We start from the raw sequence: 16,483 nt of genomic DNA, 5'->3' as shown, positions 1-16,483 counted from the left end.
CAGATATAACATGTGGAGTTCTGTATGTGTTTAATGATGAAAGTTTTCTGGATTATAAAATTAAAATTTGAGTTTTTTTTAATACATGTTTTTGTATGAAAAGCTGCCAAAATGTCACTTATAAAAAACAACAATCTTTTTTCGTTTTCCTTCTTTACATTTAAATTTTTCTAAAGACTATTTGAAAAATTTTATTGATTTATTTATTGATTAGATGCCAAAAGCAAAACCAGCTCATTAACAAATTAATGAGCTTTGAATGATTAAAATGAATTTCATTATGAGTGTAAATAAAATGAGAGCCACAAGAGACTAACAAAGCATGAAGTAATTCTTTGTAAAACCTTAAGAGTACCAGAGGTGGAGAGCAAATGTCTACAATCAGACCATTAATAATAGACTAAAATGTGTGGCCTGTCTGATCCATTAAAGTCTTCTCAGCAGCTCAAAGAACCATGGAAAGAGGGTAATGACCTCAAGAAGGACAAAAGAGACAGAAGAGAGATCATTTTGTCCTTTTTTAAAAGAGAATCCATGATAATGACCAGAAAAAAGTAATCCATTACTCTCATCAAAAAAAGCCAAAGACTGGTACACCTCTTTTTCTCATTAGACTAAAGGGCCTGCCCTTGACCTTACTAAGTATCTATACACAACCACTAGAGTGTCTGGCTGCAGTAGAGGAGATGGTTCTGTTGGTCACTTCTTATCTTTTCATCTTTAAATGTCTTCACTTCATCGGCAGTGTCAAACGGCCTGATGTCTTGATGAGAAAGGTGGCTGTTTTTTTGTTGATAATTTGCACTGCCGTGATGATTTTAACCATCAAAACAAACAAAAAAAACCAAAAAGAACCCAATTCTTACTTAATTTCATTCGTTTCATAATTAAAGATCAATTAATAGCAAATAAACACAAATAAACTGGCTGAATATTCAAGTTGAGTCTAATTTGTTTATTTTTTTCAAAAATGTTCGTCCAGAAAGGCAAGCATGGTGCTGCTGTTAACGTTTGAATGCACGACTGTGTGTTATTGCAACATTACATCTCGCCACTTGTGTTTATCCCCCTGAAAACAAAAGGGTTCCCACATCCATTGACAGTAAATAGAAAAAAAGTATAACCTAATGAGGTTACCATCCCATATTTACACACAGGAGATCCTCACAAAGAGAGTGTGGCTGACAGTAACATCCAAGAAACGAGTGAAGATTTAGAGAGGATAAAGCGCCAGGTTTATGCAGATTATCCAGCAAAGCTGTGAAGATTTGTTTCCTTCCTTTTTGTCTGGTTTTTGAAAGCAGCAGCATCTGGCAGTGCATTTTCAGTTACTGGCCAATAAAAAAGATCATTGCCGACATTTGAAATCACAATTGACAGAATAAGTTCACTCATTTGCAAACCTTACATATGTTTACATAACAGAAATTATTCTGAATATTTATTCCTAAACACTGATTGAACTCAAGTTTTTATGTATCGTAAATTATGTTAAGTTAGATTGACTGTACTCTTGAATCATTTAATAGAAAAATAACTTAATTTAGGCTTATATTTTCGTTGATCTATTGATGCATCTTTTAACACAAGATTTGTGTTAAAAAAATTAAAATTATTTGAAAAACAGGCCTGAAATTTTCAGAGAAACTTTGATGAGGTTTCCTACAAATACAAATCACAGATGATCAAAGTCTTCAGATTGGCATCTGTGGCTCGTTTGGTCCTTCAGAAAAAGTCTATGATGTTGTCTTTCATTTTTTGTTTTCTAAATGTCAAATCTGTCTCGCTGACAGATTTTTAAATGCAGCAGAAAAAAAGACATGACAGGAACTTGTGAGCAAATTTAAGGCTGATAAGAAGAAAAATATCACGAAATACCATCTTTTCCACAAAATCGTCAAATTGTAGAGAAAGATTCGATCTTTGGGTGCCTTGTGAACAAATTTCTTTCTTTGTCCTCTCTTTTTCACCTAAAAGACTTGTCAACAGTCTATTCAGCCTCTCACATTTTACACCGAGCATCTGCAGTCGTTCAGTAACACGCATTTTGAATTTTTCCACAGGACGGGTTTAAAAACAGAACAATCCAGAGACAACTACATGTTAGAGTTAAAATGTGGGTGATGAAAGGAATTTGTTCCTTCACTTCTCAAGCACTGTCTTGGCTCCAAACGGGATGAAACCCAGTCTGCTGTCATAGTGACAAATGTACAAGAAAGCCAGCTCTGAGGATAGAACACTGAAACAACCTTAAAGTATGCAGCAACTCCAGTTTTGAGGGTCAAGATCTCCACAAATCTTTTGTTGATGATCTTTTTAACAAGAGCAAAAGGACAGGCGACTGTGAGCCACTGTAATCTCTGCGACCCTCTGCAAAGCACCATAAATCACTCCTATCCTGTGACTCCCAACCAGATTCGGACAAAGCAAAACAACACTTCCACAGCAAAAGCACCAGATGTTGTGGGCAGCGCTTTCAAGACTATGTCTAAATGTAAACCGTGTTCCAGCTGCTGTAGGACTTTTCCACCGATGGTTCTGAGTGTTGTGAAATCATGCACCAAGTTCAACCAAACCTCCACTCGGTTGACCAGAGTCCAAAAGTCTCTTAACAGAAAGTCTGTAGATGCATAAATGAGCTTTGTGCTTTGGTTACAGTCTAGTCTGGCGGTCTGATGGTGTAAGCCATGGAATTCAACACACTGTCTGTCTGTCTGTCTACTTCAAATCAAACTGAGGAAAAACAGTGACATTGAAGACTAAAGTTTATTCAAACTTTTATTTTTTATTTTAATACTACATTTATTACACTCCTTCATCCCAAAATAACAATTATTTTTACTTTTATTCTACATTATTTTGGAGATAACCTCCTAAAACTAATTGCTTCAGTTTAGTCTTTACATTTTTGAAACTTAAGTGATTTTAAGTTTGTCAGCATCTCAGAAGATTCTAGTATCTGCCTTACTTTGGTCTGAACTGACATTAACAGACTGCATTTTAAGAAAAACAAAAAACAGTGAATTGTTTTGAGATAATTTACTCAAGCTATTCCAGTCTCTTCCGGGATGTGTTTGATGCAACAATATTAAGACAAAAATGGAGCCGCACTGCTAGAAATAAGGTATGATGAACAGATGAAGTGAGGAATCAACACAATTTCCAAACACATTTGAATCATTGGAGTCTTAGAATCTTAAAAATGTATTGTGACAAAAGAGTTTAGTAGATGTTCACAGGAAAAATGACTGAATCCGTGGGAGGGAGGACCAAAGAGAGTTTAGACACTGGTGGGGTGGAAAGGGGACTTTGGATAAGTCAATCTGAGAATGTTGAGAGCTGAGAGCTCCATATGTGGGTGTAGAAAAAGGAGGAGGAGCGTTTGCCCATTGAATCCGCAATGAGTGATGAATGAGTGTGGAGAAAGATATTATCCAAATGTGACAGCTAATGTCACATTAATTGCTTTCAAAACAATGAAACTAAGATTAATGCTGACAAAAAAATTATAAATAAAATTCCGCTGAGCTTGATTTCCCAAACAGACTGTGTCAATAAGCTGTGACCAGTCATTCAGCTGTTTGATGTGGAGACTTTTTAAGTGGAAAAAGATGTCAACCGTCTTCGTGGCTTTCAAGAAAAAAGGATGTGAAAATTTGTAATTTTTCTTCCACAAATGACTCATTTTTCCATTTCTTGTAAGCATCAACCACAGCCCCAGGATTTGATTTTCAACCTTTCATGGTTTGTATCCACTGAAAGATAACAAATGATCTAGTGTAGCACTAATGAAACTGAAAAAAAAAACAGAACATGTGGTGACAGAACAGCAATTTTGAAGAGAAAATTGAAACCAAATGTTTTACTACTCAAAAATTTCATTTGTAAAATCTAAATGCAAATTAAAAACCTACTGTGTTCAATGCTAAAGTCCCACTGTGAAATACTATAAAGTTTCTGCAAAGCAGCAGTAGTTCATTAGAGTTGTGGGCTAGACTGTTGACGTGGAGTAAGCCCGTCCCCACTTCCCATCATATTAATGATAAAGAAATACTCAGAAACGCAATTTTAAGCATAAATGTCTTAAATATGTCCTTCATCATGAGAAAAATGCCACATAAACATGTTAATGACATTTAAAACCTGAGTGGGTCTTTAAACGATGTAACTTTGCCCAACTTAGACATAAAAACTGGGATTTTTTCCCCTAAATCCATAAATTTCAGTCATTTCTTTAATAAGATGAAAAACCAGGAAAAACTTCATTTGTTGAAATTTCTTCAAAGGTCTTGCCTTAAACATCAGATCTAGAAATGTTTTCGAGGAGGTGAACAGTGATCCTTTCACACCCAGTCAACAGTCGTCTCCAAATGTGCTGAGCCTTGTGCCTCATGGAAAAATGTGCATGGATTGAGTGTTAGCCTAGGACTGCCAATGAAAAGTGTGATACAAAAGAGTGTGAGCGACAACAGAGTTGCCAAAGTTACCGCTCCTTCACTTGGACGCCATTCTGATAGAAACATTTGAAGGCATCCCAGTAGATCCGAAAACTCCACTCAAACTGTAAAATTTCACCTAATAAGATTCTGTACTGCAAAATTAGACCCCTTAATAATGAAGATTTGGGCAAAGTCAGGTGAATTAACTTATTAATAAATTACAGGTAGGATTTTCATTCCAGGGTTTTGCTTTACCATTTTAATATTTGTGTTAGTTATGTTATAAGTTGAATTTCCGATAATCCACAGTAATAAATTTTGCTCCAAACGAATATCTTAATTGAAGATTACTGCTGAACTTTTTTTTTAAAGCATCGACCTGCTAGGCCAAATTCTATTAAATAGTGGCAGGATGAGAAATGCACTACAGCTGCACATCAATCTTGCATAAGCATTAAGATTTCACAGCTGGTCTAATGTTCCTGTTGGAAACAGCTGCCAACACAGATATGAGGCTCCAACTTCAAATTTCCTTGGCAGGGATAAGCACACCGAATCAGAGCCACATTTGTATCAATTCATGAAAAATCCTGACCAAGCCAGAGTGTGTCTTCTCGCTAACATTGCCTCTTACAAGAAACTTCAGCGCCAGAGCAAAGCAGATGTTGACTTCTGACCTCAACCAGGCGCATTACCAACAAAGGAAATAACTTGCATATGGTAAACATATCAACATTGAGATGATTCAGAAGCCTACTGGGGAATATTGCGAGATCCAGCCTTTGTGGTTTGTAGGTCATTTAAAAAGAGAACAGCGCAGCAACAGCTGGGCTCATGAGTGGTTGCTCATTTATAGAGAGTTGCCATGGGGTAATTGGAAAATGAACACATCACTCTGTGCTGCTGCTCACTGTTAAAGGTTGCCACAGGTCTGTGCAGCGGCCCATTAGAGCACTGTCTGGATAAATAATGTTAGAGTGGCACTCACGAGCACGGCTGCTTGTATCAGCTCTTTTGGCCACTCAAAAAGAAACTATAGCAGCTCATTAGACCATCAAAGCACTTTCAGGACAGGGTGGACAACGCATACTACAATAATACAAGCAAAAAGTGCAGTTACGTCATCGGAAATACATTTTCAATTAGGTTAGATGGGATCATTGTTTAATTATTGCATTTTAACACTAAAACAGTACTATTTCTTCAAACAAAACATCTGTTTGAGTCATGAAGCTCAACCGTCTGTTCATTCAATTACCGATGTTGTTTCTCTTATAATAAAGGTCATCGTCAATCATTTCTGTGTTGTGACCTTTACCAACAAGAACTTGTTGATTGCTGACAATCAAATATGTGGACACGGTCTAAATTACACTTTAATATCTCAACTGAATTCAAAAAGTAAAGGATTTGCTTTATTTCCTCTTCAATAAAATTCTATTTATTGCCAATAATACCAATATCTTTTTTTTTAATTTGTTTGCATTTTAACCAATTTCTTTGCATATTTATTCTAGATATGATGAAGGAATTAAGAGTTTTCGTTTTATTTCTTTATTTTTCAAAACTTGTTAATTATATTCAGTTAGGTCATATTGGAGGCTAATTAAAACATAATTAAAATTAAAATGACAAACTAATTAATTTATCTTTTTTTTTGCTCACTTATTCTTTCCCAGGTGTTGAGAAATTTGCACCATTTACTACAAAAGCTAAATCTTAAGAAAGTAAAAAGGGACCCTTGTTCAAAAAAATGTTTTAATGTTTTTCTGGCAAGAAAAAATATCTTATCAATAAAGTTTTAGTTTGAGAAAACATCTCTTAGTGACTAGTATTTTTCCCTATAAAAATTCTCGGTAAGACCAGTTTTCTTACTGCGTTGGCAGATTTTTTTTATTATTTGAAGAAAATATGCCTATGGATGAGAATGTTGAGTTGTTGCCAACAATGATGTTTGTTTTTATCAATAAAAGTGCAGGTTTGGAGGTCAATACCTCAATAGTAGCGAGTGAGCGTCTTTGCCAGCTGGTCATTTAACACTTTTACACCAATGATTTAGCTCCAGTGTTTACATTCTTTCTACTACCGTAACTCTTTAACATTTGACGCAATGAACATAGTTCCAATGGATTCTGAAGCGGAGTAAAGCACCCTGCGCTAAGATGGGAAGTGCTACACAGTCAACGTAAATAAGCCTTATTCTGATGCAGCAAAAAGCAGCTTTGCCCCATTATGCAACACTTTAAGTTCACAGCCATCAGAATCAACTGCTTCATGTTGATGGCGTGAATGGTTGAAGTGTTATGGTATCTCAAAGAAGGTAAGTTATTTAGGTGTCACCGACGCCATCTCTGCTGTTGAAGGGTTACGTGATTTTCTGACAGACAACAAAGACAGAGATGAATTCACTCTACCGTAGCTTAGTCCTACCCAGCATCTATATATATACCAAGCACACAATATAGTGTCAACTCAAAGCAATGGATTCAAGCAATGGATGAGGAAATTTATTCATTCAAAGAAAACCAACACTTTTACCTCAACCTTTCTGCCAAAGGGCAAGAAAACAGAAGCTAGGGGTGGGGTTTTGTTAAAAGTGACATTGAAGGTATTGATAAAAACAAAGCCAGTAATGTAGCTGATCAATTTAGCCAAAAATTAGGAAAAGATTAGGGTGAAATTTTCTCCCCAACAGCTAACTTAACAACTACTCTCAGGAGAGGCAGCACAGGAGATGTTGTTTCTTCTATTTGAAGGCTGTGCAAAAAATGTCACAATAAATGTGTCAACAAGATGATTCAATCAGCAAACCGGTAAACCCAGAGGGTCTTCCTCTGATCAGAAGCTCACAGAAAATGCTATGAAAATGAAAGATGATATGTGGAGAGGATGTGGTAGACCGTATGATGTGTACTCAACTGATCAGAATATTGAGTGATAATGGTGAGCCAAAAGAAGAAAAATGGGTGACAGTTAAATATGAGTTGAAATATTTAAGTTAAATTTCTGAGTTGGAATTGAAGCGGTTTGAAGGTTTCCTCCATCCAGAGTAAAAGTGAAGGTTTTTATAGGTTTTTATTTTATGCACTCAAGTTGAGAACGTGATTTGAGTATCATTACCAAATATAGAGTTTAGCAATCTCATTCACAAAAAGGTTCTGGTTCAAATTCTGGCTGTGTTCTTTTTATGTGGAGTTTGAATGGTCTCCCCTTGCAGGTTTACTACTTTGGCTTTCTCCCACAGTCCAAAAACATGCGTAAGGTCAACTGAGGATTCTAAATTGTCCCTAGGTGTGAATGTGAGGTCCTGCAACAGACTGATGACCTGTCCAGGATATATCCCACCCTCGGCCAACAGCAGCTGGGATCGATTCCAGCTACCCTGTGACCCCAAAATAAATGATGAACAAATGGACTTATTGTTTGTATTTCACCACTATGAGGTCTAGGTTTGGAGGTCTGAAACTAACATTATGTGATGTCATGACATTTAGTGAAAGGAACCGTTTAGAGCTGTCATGAGTTGAGCATGAGTTGTTTTCTGGAAAAGGTTCACCACTGACTGTCAGTGAGACTCAAAGTGCAATCTTCTAAATTATAAAATGGCTTAGCAATGACCTCCGTTAATCAAACTATAAACAATAGCAGGGTTTTGGGATTTGCCAAGTTTCATCCACACAGCTGAGTGCAGATGATGAGGGGAATAAAGCTAAAGTTTGACAAGCATCCATAATGCAAACAACGACCCTTAATTTTTGCAGTGGCAGTTAGCCACTGTGGGTCATTGAGTAAACACCCTAAAAAGGGTTTCTTGCATCTTATCTTACATTTTAAAATGTTTTTTACCATAATTTAAAAAGTTAAAATCTAAAATAATACATTGTTTATCTTTTGACTTGAATCTCCAAATTCTTTCTCCTCCTTAATAATCCATATTCTACTCATTTATTTTCCGACTCTTTAAAAAAAAGCATTCTGTTGTTAGAAATTTTGAGGATGAAGTGTGTTATAAATAAATCTTTTACATTGCAAAATAAATAGTGCATCCAAACTGTCACCCCTTAGTTACAACAAGGGCTGGACACTGGAAAAATGACTTAACAGTCCAAGTCACTCACTCAAGTCAGTGATGCAGATGAATGTCTGTCAGCGGAGTGACTTAATTACGGACGCTCATCGGTCACAATGATAAGTAGACTTGGGTCGCCACTTTCTGCAGACGTCCCCTTCTAAAGCAAATCTTCATCCACGACTTTGTAAATCTTCATCAGTGATTCATGACTCACTTCAGGAACATACACCTTCATCACAGAATCCATCCTTCACTGGAAGATGTGCATGCACCATTACTGTTGGAGTCCAATGTCTGTGCATGAAGCAGAGACAAAGCCAGACACTGTCCACTTCATATCAATCTTTCATTCCATTAAGCCAGATCTATCTCTGGGTTTTGACAGTGTGTCGAACGTACAGATGGAGCAAAACTGATCCATGAATAAATGTCATCTTAGAAACTTGGTTCATCTGATAAAGGTTTGTTTTTGCCTTTTTTTTGTTTAAGTTTTTTCAGAAAAGCTGATCTTTTATACAGAGACAAAAGCCTGAAGTGCTGAAATCTGGTACCAGTGACAAATTTGCACATTGCCTTTATTGAGAAATCTTTGCAATACCTTAGTACTCATTACAAATACTGATAAACATTTACAGTATATTTTCTACATATCCTATAATTAGGAATATTGTTGTCAAAGAGAGTTTGTAAATCAGTGCAATGTATCTTTTAAACCTGACAATCAAAGCTGCAAGTGCTATTTTTGCAGGTTTGAGTCACAGGAAACACGTTGCACAGAAAAAGTACCAAGGATTATCAGTTGTGGTGAAACCTGACTATGCTAGTCAGCGTGCTGCTGACTTAACACAGGTGCTTTCCACTGCAGTCAATGTACAGCAAAGTGTTGTGCAACTTGATATTTGGAAGAAAAGCACAAAGGTTTTGACACGTAGAACTTTGTAACTCTTGACATTTGGTTTGCATTCATAATACTTTTTACAGTTTAACCAAAGAGAGATTAAAAGTTGTCCACAACTTCCAGAGTAAAGGATCACCAATGTTACACAATATCACAATTTAGAACGAGAGACGTTCTTTTTTTTCTGTAAAATTGCAGATGTGAAGGCTAAAAGCTTGATCTGTTCATTTATTTTTTGCGTTTAAGGAAATGTTTTAAAAGCTTCAATATTTGCTAAAACTTCCAAGTTGCTTGATAAATATTGAATTGGTTAAAGGTTTTGCCAGAACAAAGAAGAGTTGCAGTCGGTAAAAAGAAATGGGGAAAAACATGGAGAGAAAAAATATTTCTATTTATTTTTTAGTATAAACAATGATGACAAAGACTAAATATTTTAAATAAAAGAGGAAAGTGAAGAAAATACATTTCTCCAGCCAAGTTCAGTTGAAAAAACAACTGCATCAACTAAATTCGTGACGTTTTGACTGATCTTTTTAAAGTCCCACTCTAGTCATCTTTTGATCTATTGTCAAAGCGTTTCCAGTGGTCTTTCAATTATGATTATGCCGTTTTTAGGCTAAATAAAAAAGAACCTTTATTGTTTCTGCAGAGTGGCAGTAGTTCATTAGAAATTTGCCTCTGAGCTGCAGGTGGGACCATTGGGATCACCCCGCCCCGACTTCCCATCACCCATCTGCTTACGCGTTTTCCCACTAGCTCACAGCCTCATCACCCCCCCCCCCCCCCCCCCCCAACCTAACTTTACTGGTGGGAGCACTGTTGGAAATATTTCCATTTCCTTTTAGTGAGCAGGCCACCGACGGCAGAATTTCTTTGACTTTAGTGAGCAAAAAAAAAAAAAGAAGAAATCTTTTCAGGAGCCAAACATTTTGTTTTCATCAAAGAGTAAAATTGGCTTAAAAACATGCAAAAGAATCAAAAGAGTCAAGTGCTTTGATTGCTTTTCAGATAAACCCCAGAAGTAGAGCCTCTAGAAACAACAGGTTTCTCCCATCTACAACAAATCTTAAAAAATAAAATATTTCATTCAGACAAATGTTTTTTGTTTTTTTCCATGAGATAGATATTCAGAATGACCTCAAGCGCAGAACCCGTGCACTAAAAGCGCTCCACTTTACCCACTACAGGGCTACCCGGTAGCTTTAGGCCAAACAAGCAGGAACAGTTAATGGCAGACAAAAACATTTGACTGCAAAGCATCATTTGCAATCAAGCCGATACCTCTGAGTTTGGTCACAGCCGTGCTGCCGCATATTTTGGATATAACTGAGTGTGTGTGCAGTCTGGTGCAAAGAGGACGATATTTCACGGGGGGGGGGGTCTTTTTTTATTTTTTTTTTTGCTTCTTTAAGCTAAGAGAATGCAGTCTACCGTAGGTGTATCATCTGCCTGAAACTGCACACACAACATCAATTAAACAACAAAAATTCTTCTTCAATTTGAACTAAAACAACCAGAAGGAGTTTATTTATGCTGAACTGCACTTCACAAGTAATTGAGCCTAACAGATGGGTATGGAGGGTAGACATGGTACATCTCGCGAAAGGATCTACTTTTTTGTGGACTGAATGTCTATCTCATTACACAGCTCTCTTCTTTCTCAATTTTTCCATTCAGGCTCTAAGTGGAAAGTCTAACAAACCCCATAGCTGTCTGTGTTAATACTGTCAAGAAAATGTTACAAGACCCGTGCCCTCACTCTGCTACTAAATAGAAAACTGCAGTTTTCCCTAAGATTTTGAGCTACCAACAGCGGTCAAAGAGACTGCTGTGGACAACCTGCCACGGCACAGCTGATTATGGGAAACCTGGGTTAACTGGAAAGCCGTGCAAAATATGTGCTCAAGTCAGGAGGGAGTGGCACGTACGGCGTGTCAAGATGCTGATGCATTGTTGACTGCTTTTGCGCCCTGCAGCAGAGACCGAAATGAAAGACCCCTAAATGGGAGGTCAGATGCTTCATTAGAGAAATGCAGAGTGCTGCTTCAGGCGGGCTGAAAAAGGTCATGTAAAAAGGCGGAAAAAAAGACGTCAGGCTCGTCAGTGGGCAAAGACACCACGATGGTTACAGAGATTCTGGAGACGTGACGCATGGCCTCAGCTGCTCCAAATGGAGCAAAGCGTCCCAGAAAAGCCTGTGCTGCCACAGAAATGAAATAGATGTGAGGCAAGAGGATTTTGACAGAAATTCAGGTCATGAAACTCTGTGTTATAAGTGCTGAAAACCTGTTGAGAAATTTGGTTTATAAGTTTTATTAAATAAAAAAAGCTAAACTAAATATTTAAGTGGAGAAATCAGTGGTCAAATAATGAGTTTAATATTTGCTGGGCAAAAACCTGAAGGGAAATTGCATTAAATCAGTGCTTGGTTCAAACAGTCGTCATTCTCGACTGACCTTAAACTATGAATCTGAAAAGTGCACGGTTCTGCTTGTGTTTGCTGCCAAATGCTTCCAAGCTTTCCCTGACAAAGTGTTCTTAAAAGCAGTCGTGTGAAGTCCAATTCACATTGATTTGGTCTGTGATCTTCCCGCGAGAATTGTCCAAAAAAACATTTCAGTAACAAAGCCTTCCACTCTTTGTGCAGCTGTAATTAAAAGTCAACAGCTGCTTTGTTATTGGAGGAAGCATCGCCACAGCAATTTCTGGTGGCCAGATTTAAAAAGAAAGAGTTCATCTGGAGAGCTGAACTGTGACGCTGTGATTCCATTTCAACAAAATCAGAGTCTGACAGAAAGCCTTGCTTTCATAACTGGGAGAAGAGCTATGGCAGGGGTCGGGAACCTTTTTGGCCAAGAGAGCCATAAATGCCACATATTTTGAAATGTAATTTCGAAAGAGCCATACAATAATGTAGTGTCCCTTCCCCACACTGAGGCACGGAGACTTAACCTCTTTTAAAGTTCTTTATTCCGATTACTGCAGACCGCAACAAACGCCGTTCAATTCTTTCAGCAACTCCTGAATCTCTCCCGCCGACACGAGAGCGCTTCTCCCAACTTTCTATTCCCCTGCTCCCGCTGCAGCCCTCCCATTTCCTTTATTCGGCCCATAGCTGAACCCCATTGGTCCAAACTACCTAACAACAGCCTGAGCGACAGAACTGAGGGCCAATCAGATCTCTGCTTGACGCGTTCAATGAACTCCAGAACTTTTAACGCGGCCCAACAGCCATCCAACTCAGTCCGCGACAATTTGTTTAAAACTAAATATACAAATGAATGTGTGCATTTGATGTAATTTCAACATTATTAAAGTACAATAAGTCTGTGGATTCTTTTTAATAACATTGTTATTCTGTTGCTAATAAATGATGAGTATTTCTCGTGGTAGTTCTGCTGATGGTCTAGTTTGGTTGATGATACGTGGTGAGTTTCTGCTTCGTTCAGGCGTTGAGACTTCAAACGTGATCGTAGGTCTGAATGTTCTGTAGATGTGAGACAGACTGCTCACATGCAGACGGGGAGCCAGACACACTCTCACACGCTGCAGTGAGTGACGGGAAGCGGGTTTTACGTTTTTACAATCCCTGCGCGATTCACCTGCTGCCTGTCCCCACAACACCTCACCCCCACCCTCTGCTTTCTCCCTCACACATCCCGTCCCCGCATCTGCGCGCTCTTTCTCAGAGACGGGAGCGCGTAGTTTTAGGCACGTCAATTCACAGGTTTCCGGCTGGTACAAACTCTGTGAAATAATAGATAATAGTAACTGATAGCGCTGGCGCAGATTTCTCTCTCTAAGCACCGCTACTACTGCGCGCCTCTGGCATCGCATCGCGCCCGAGAAGGACTGGTCTAATGAAAAAAAAAAAAACTATAATTAAAGATTTGTCTGCGAGCCACATGTGACCATCAAAAGAGCCATATATGGCTCGCGAGCCATAGGTTCCCGACCCCTGAGCTATGGCGTGAACCCTCTTCCATTCGCAGTTCGGTGTACTTTTTTTGTAAATTAATACTTCATTGAACTACTATGGACAATGAAGCCAACAGTAAGGCTGGAGGGAGCGAAGCTCTGCGGCTCCACTCGTGTCGGACAGAGCAATTCATCAAAGTGACTCAGCCACTCCACAGAAATCTGCTGTGGGAGAGATGAAATGAGCACAAGCAAAACAAAGCGTGCCTGCTGGAGGCCACGCACGCTACACCCTGTGTAAATCATCCTAATCAGCCATCCCACCATCTGGATAATAATATATTGTAACGAGAGACAGAATCCTCGCCACATTCATAGCGCCCACTGTGTGTCTCAGCTGCCCACATAGACTTAAATGACTTGGAGAATGCTGCAAATTTTTCTCAGGATATGCAAAACGTATGTTCATATCAGTAGAAAAACATGAACTGATTAAATGTGTCCTTTATCAAACGCCCGGTTTGACTCTATGAGACTTTAGGTGCCACTCCGATCATCTTTTGAGCTATTTTCAAAGCTTTCCCAGAGGTCTTGTTATTGTGATTATGCCGTTTTAGCCAAAATCATGAAACCAGTATCAATTTCTAGGACATAGTTTCTACAGATTGGCGGCAATTCATTAGAAATTCACCCTCTGAGTTGTAGGAGAGACTGTAGCTGCGTAGTAAGCCCAACCCCACTTCCCATCATCTGTTTATTTACACTCTCTCCCACTAACTTACAGCCTCTCACAACCCCAACCTAACATTAGCGGTGCAACAAAAATGGCAAGCAATGTTGGAGCTATCCAGCCGTAAAGTTTTGAGCCAGATTCCAGCTCAGACAAGAAAAACAAAGACGTATATAGATCTAGTTTACAAGGAGTGGAGTAGGGAGCCTGCTTGTAGCTTCTAGACCACACCAACACGCTTTTTCCAACGACATTTATTCATCTGTTCCTGATTTGCAAACAATTTGAACAAAGAAATACTCTGAAATGCAATTTAAAGCTTCATTTTATTTATATATCATCCATCACTAGAAAACTACCCCAAGCACATGTTAAGAACACCTAAAACACGATTTTCTTAAAACTGTGTCTTTAAGCTTTCTGTATAGAAATCTTTTAAATAGAAAATATAAAAACATATCCTAGAATTAAAAACTGTTAAGTGTTCTCATTATAGATGTGGCAAAGCAATGCACAAAAAACATTTACTCCATCAACAAGTCTCCATCAACATGCACCAATTCACTTAGTGGCAATACACTCCCACTTTTACCCAGAAATCTGTGTGAACAAATCTTTCCTATTTGCTTCTTTATCACTCACTTTGTTGTCCGCTCACTGCTTATCTGCGGCAGAGGAAAGGGTGGCGACATGTTTGTCTTTCCTGTGTTTACAAAAGGGGGAAGAAATTGACCTAATACAATTACAAGAAGGACTTACAGTTTTGCTGTTTTTTTATTTGCTGGGTAAATTTGAGTCATTTGAAGTGAATTAAATGTGAAGATTTGATTGAAAATGCAAACGCACTATTTTTTGTAATTCCACAAGTGAAATTCCAGAAGTGAGATTCATCAACTTGCAGCATTTTAAAATTTGTGTTAACTTCTTAAATGTTTAGCAAAGAGCACATTTAAAGTTAGGTGCTGTATATTTTATGACATTTCTAAATAGCCTGCCGTCATATTTGCATCCTGATTGCACGTATCCATCGGTTGCTTTCAAAGCCAGTTCAATGAATGTAAAGTTTATGATTTTGGGAAAGATTGCTGAGTAGGTGCATGATGACTTCATCAGAAATGTGCCATGATTCCAGTATGAAAGTGAGATGTAAATACCTGATACATTTATTTAAACTAAAAAAAATAAGTTTTAGATTGTTGTTTTTTACGTGGACCATTCAGTTCCTCTGGGGGGCTTTTCCTGCTCTCATTGGTCAGAAGAAACCCCTTTTGTTTTGGCTGAAAATCCTGCATCTGGTGGGGAAGCTAAAACCTTCTATCCTTGGATGCTGCAACCTTTTTGCATGAATCACATCTTAAGTCAAAATGTGTTCAAATCAGATTCCATCAAAAAAATATATATTATAGTATATGTGTGAGTTTTACTAAATCAAATGTTTTAAATGCTCGATTTGAATACATAGGGAGCTATTCATTCCCTATGAGAGCAGCAGGCGCCTCTTCTCTGAAAGGAGTCCGTTATTTCAGGGTTGTCTGTCTCCGCGTTGAGGCTATGGAGAGGACGCACACAAACGCGCACATCCAAAATGAGCCAAAAACTTTTCCATGTGTGCGCACGCTCCCCCAAGCCCAGAGACCCGCAGTACAAACCCGGGGCTCGAACTTCATCCAAATGAGGAGCCGTTCAGACGCTGCTTGACGCAAACAGACAGCATTCAACCTACCGTGAGTTTCACTCCCTGAAAGCGCTCACAACCGGATTAAGGAACTTCCCGGCGCCGGTGTTTCCATCCTTCAGCGGAATCTGCGTAAACCTTTTCATCTGATGCGCATCAATGTTCCTCCATGTCCGGCAGGGACGCGTCTCTGCCGTGACGCACGGGTGGAGGTGTCGCTGTGAGCTGCGGAAGCCTCCGCGTCTCCGGCTTCGCTGGTGGAGAGGGTGCGAACGGGGGAGGGAACTGCACCTCACCCACCCCCCACGATCATCATCATCACAAGATTCACACATCCTCTCGAATAAAAGGCAAAAGTCTACAACTGGATTTTAAAAAATAAATCTAACTTAAAATCATAACAAGTAAACAAAGGTTATTATGAATATGACTTGAATTGATTCATTTAATGAATTTCCATATTGAAAACAAATAAGTCATAGTACATAAGATCCTTAATTTTTATTTGCATCATTTATATTATCAAAAACAAGTAAATGTTATCTTTTTTTTTAATATATTTTTTGCTAAAAATAGCTTAAAAGGAAATCTCCAATTCACCTGGTGTGGGATAAACACTTATTTGTAGTGCACACCTCTTTTGAGCTGTAGTATGAATTCATCATATAAGTGATATTTAACTTTTTCACTCTGTGGAGTTAAAAGAGTTTTGTCAAAAAACAGGGGTCTGCAGCCTGAGGCCACGTGTGTC

General features: G+C 38.4%; 1 protein-coding gene across 1 annotated transcript in view; it reads right to left on the bottom strand.

Annotated features, from left to right (window-relative positions):
• The window catches only part of chst15b (carbohydrate (N-acetylgalactosamine 4-sulfate 6-O) sulfotransferase 15b), a 35,103-nt gene extending 19,042 nt beyond the window's left edge, over nt 1–16,061 (bottom strand). The window contains exon 1 of the mRNA XM_023949652.2: nt 15,781–16,061. The gene's annotated coding sequence lies outside the window, so the exon portion shown is untranslated. The remainder of the gene's footprint in view (nt 1–15,780) is intronic.
• Between the last annotated feature and the right edge of the window lie 422 nt (nt 16,062–16,483).

This window comes from Oryzias latipes, chromosome 19 (genome assembly GCF_053564925.1).
Source record: "Oryzias latipes strain Hd-rR chromosome 19, Olatipes_Hd-rR_3.1".
NCBI lineage: Eukaryota > Metazoa > Chordata > Actinopteri > Beloniformes > Adrianichthyidae > Oryzias > Oryzias latipes.
Note: the sequence above shows the minus strand (reverse complement) of the source record. Positions and strands in the feature narration are given on the sequence as shown.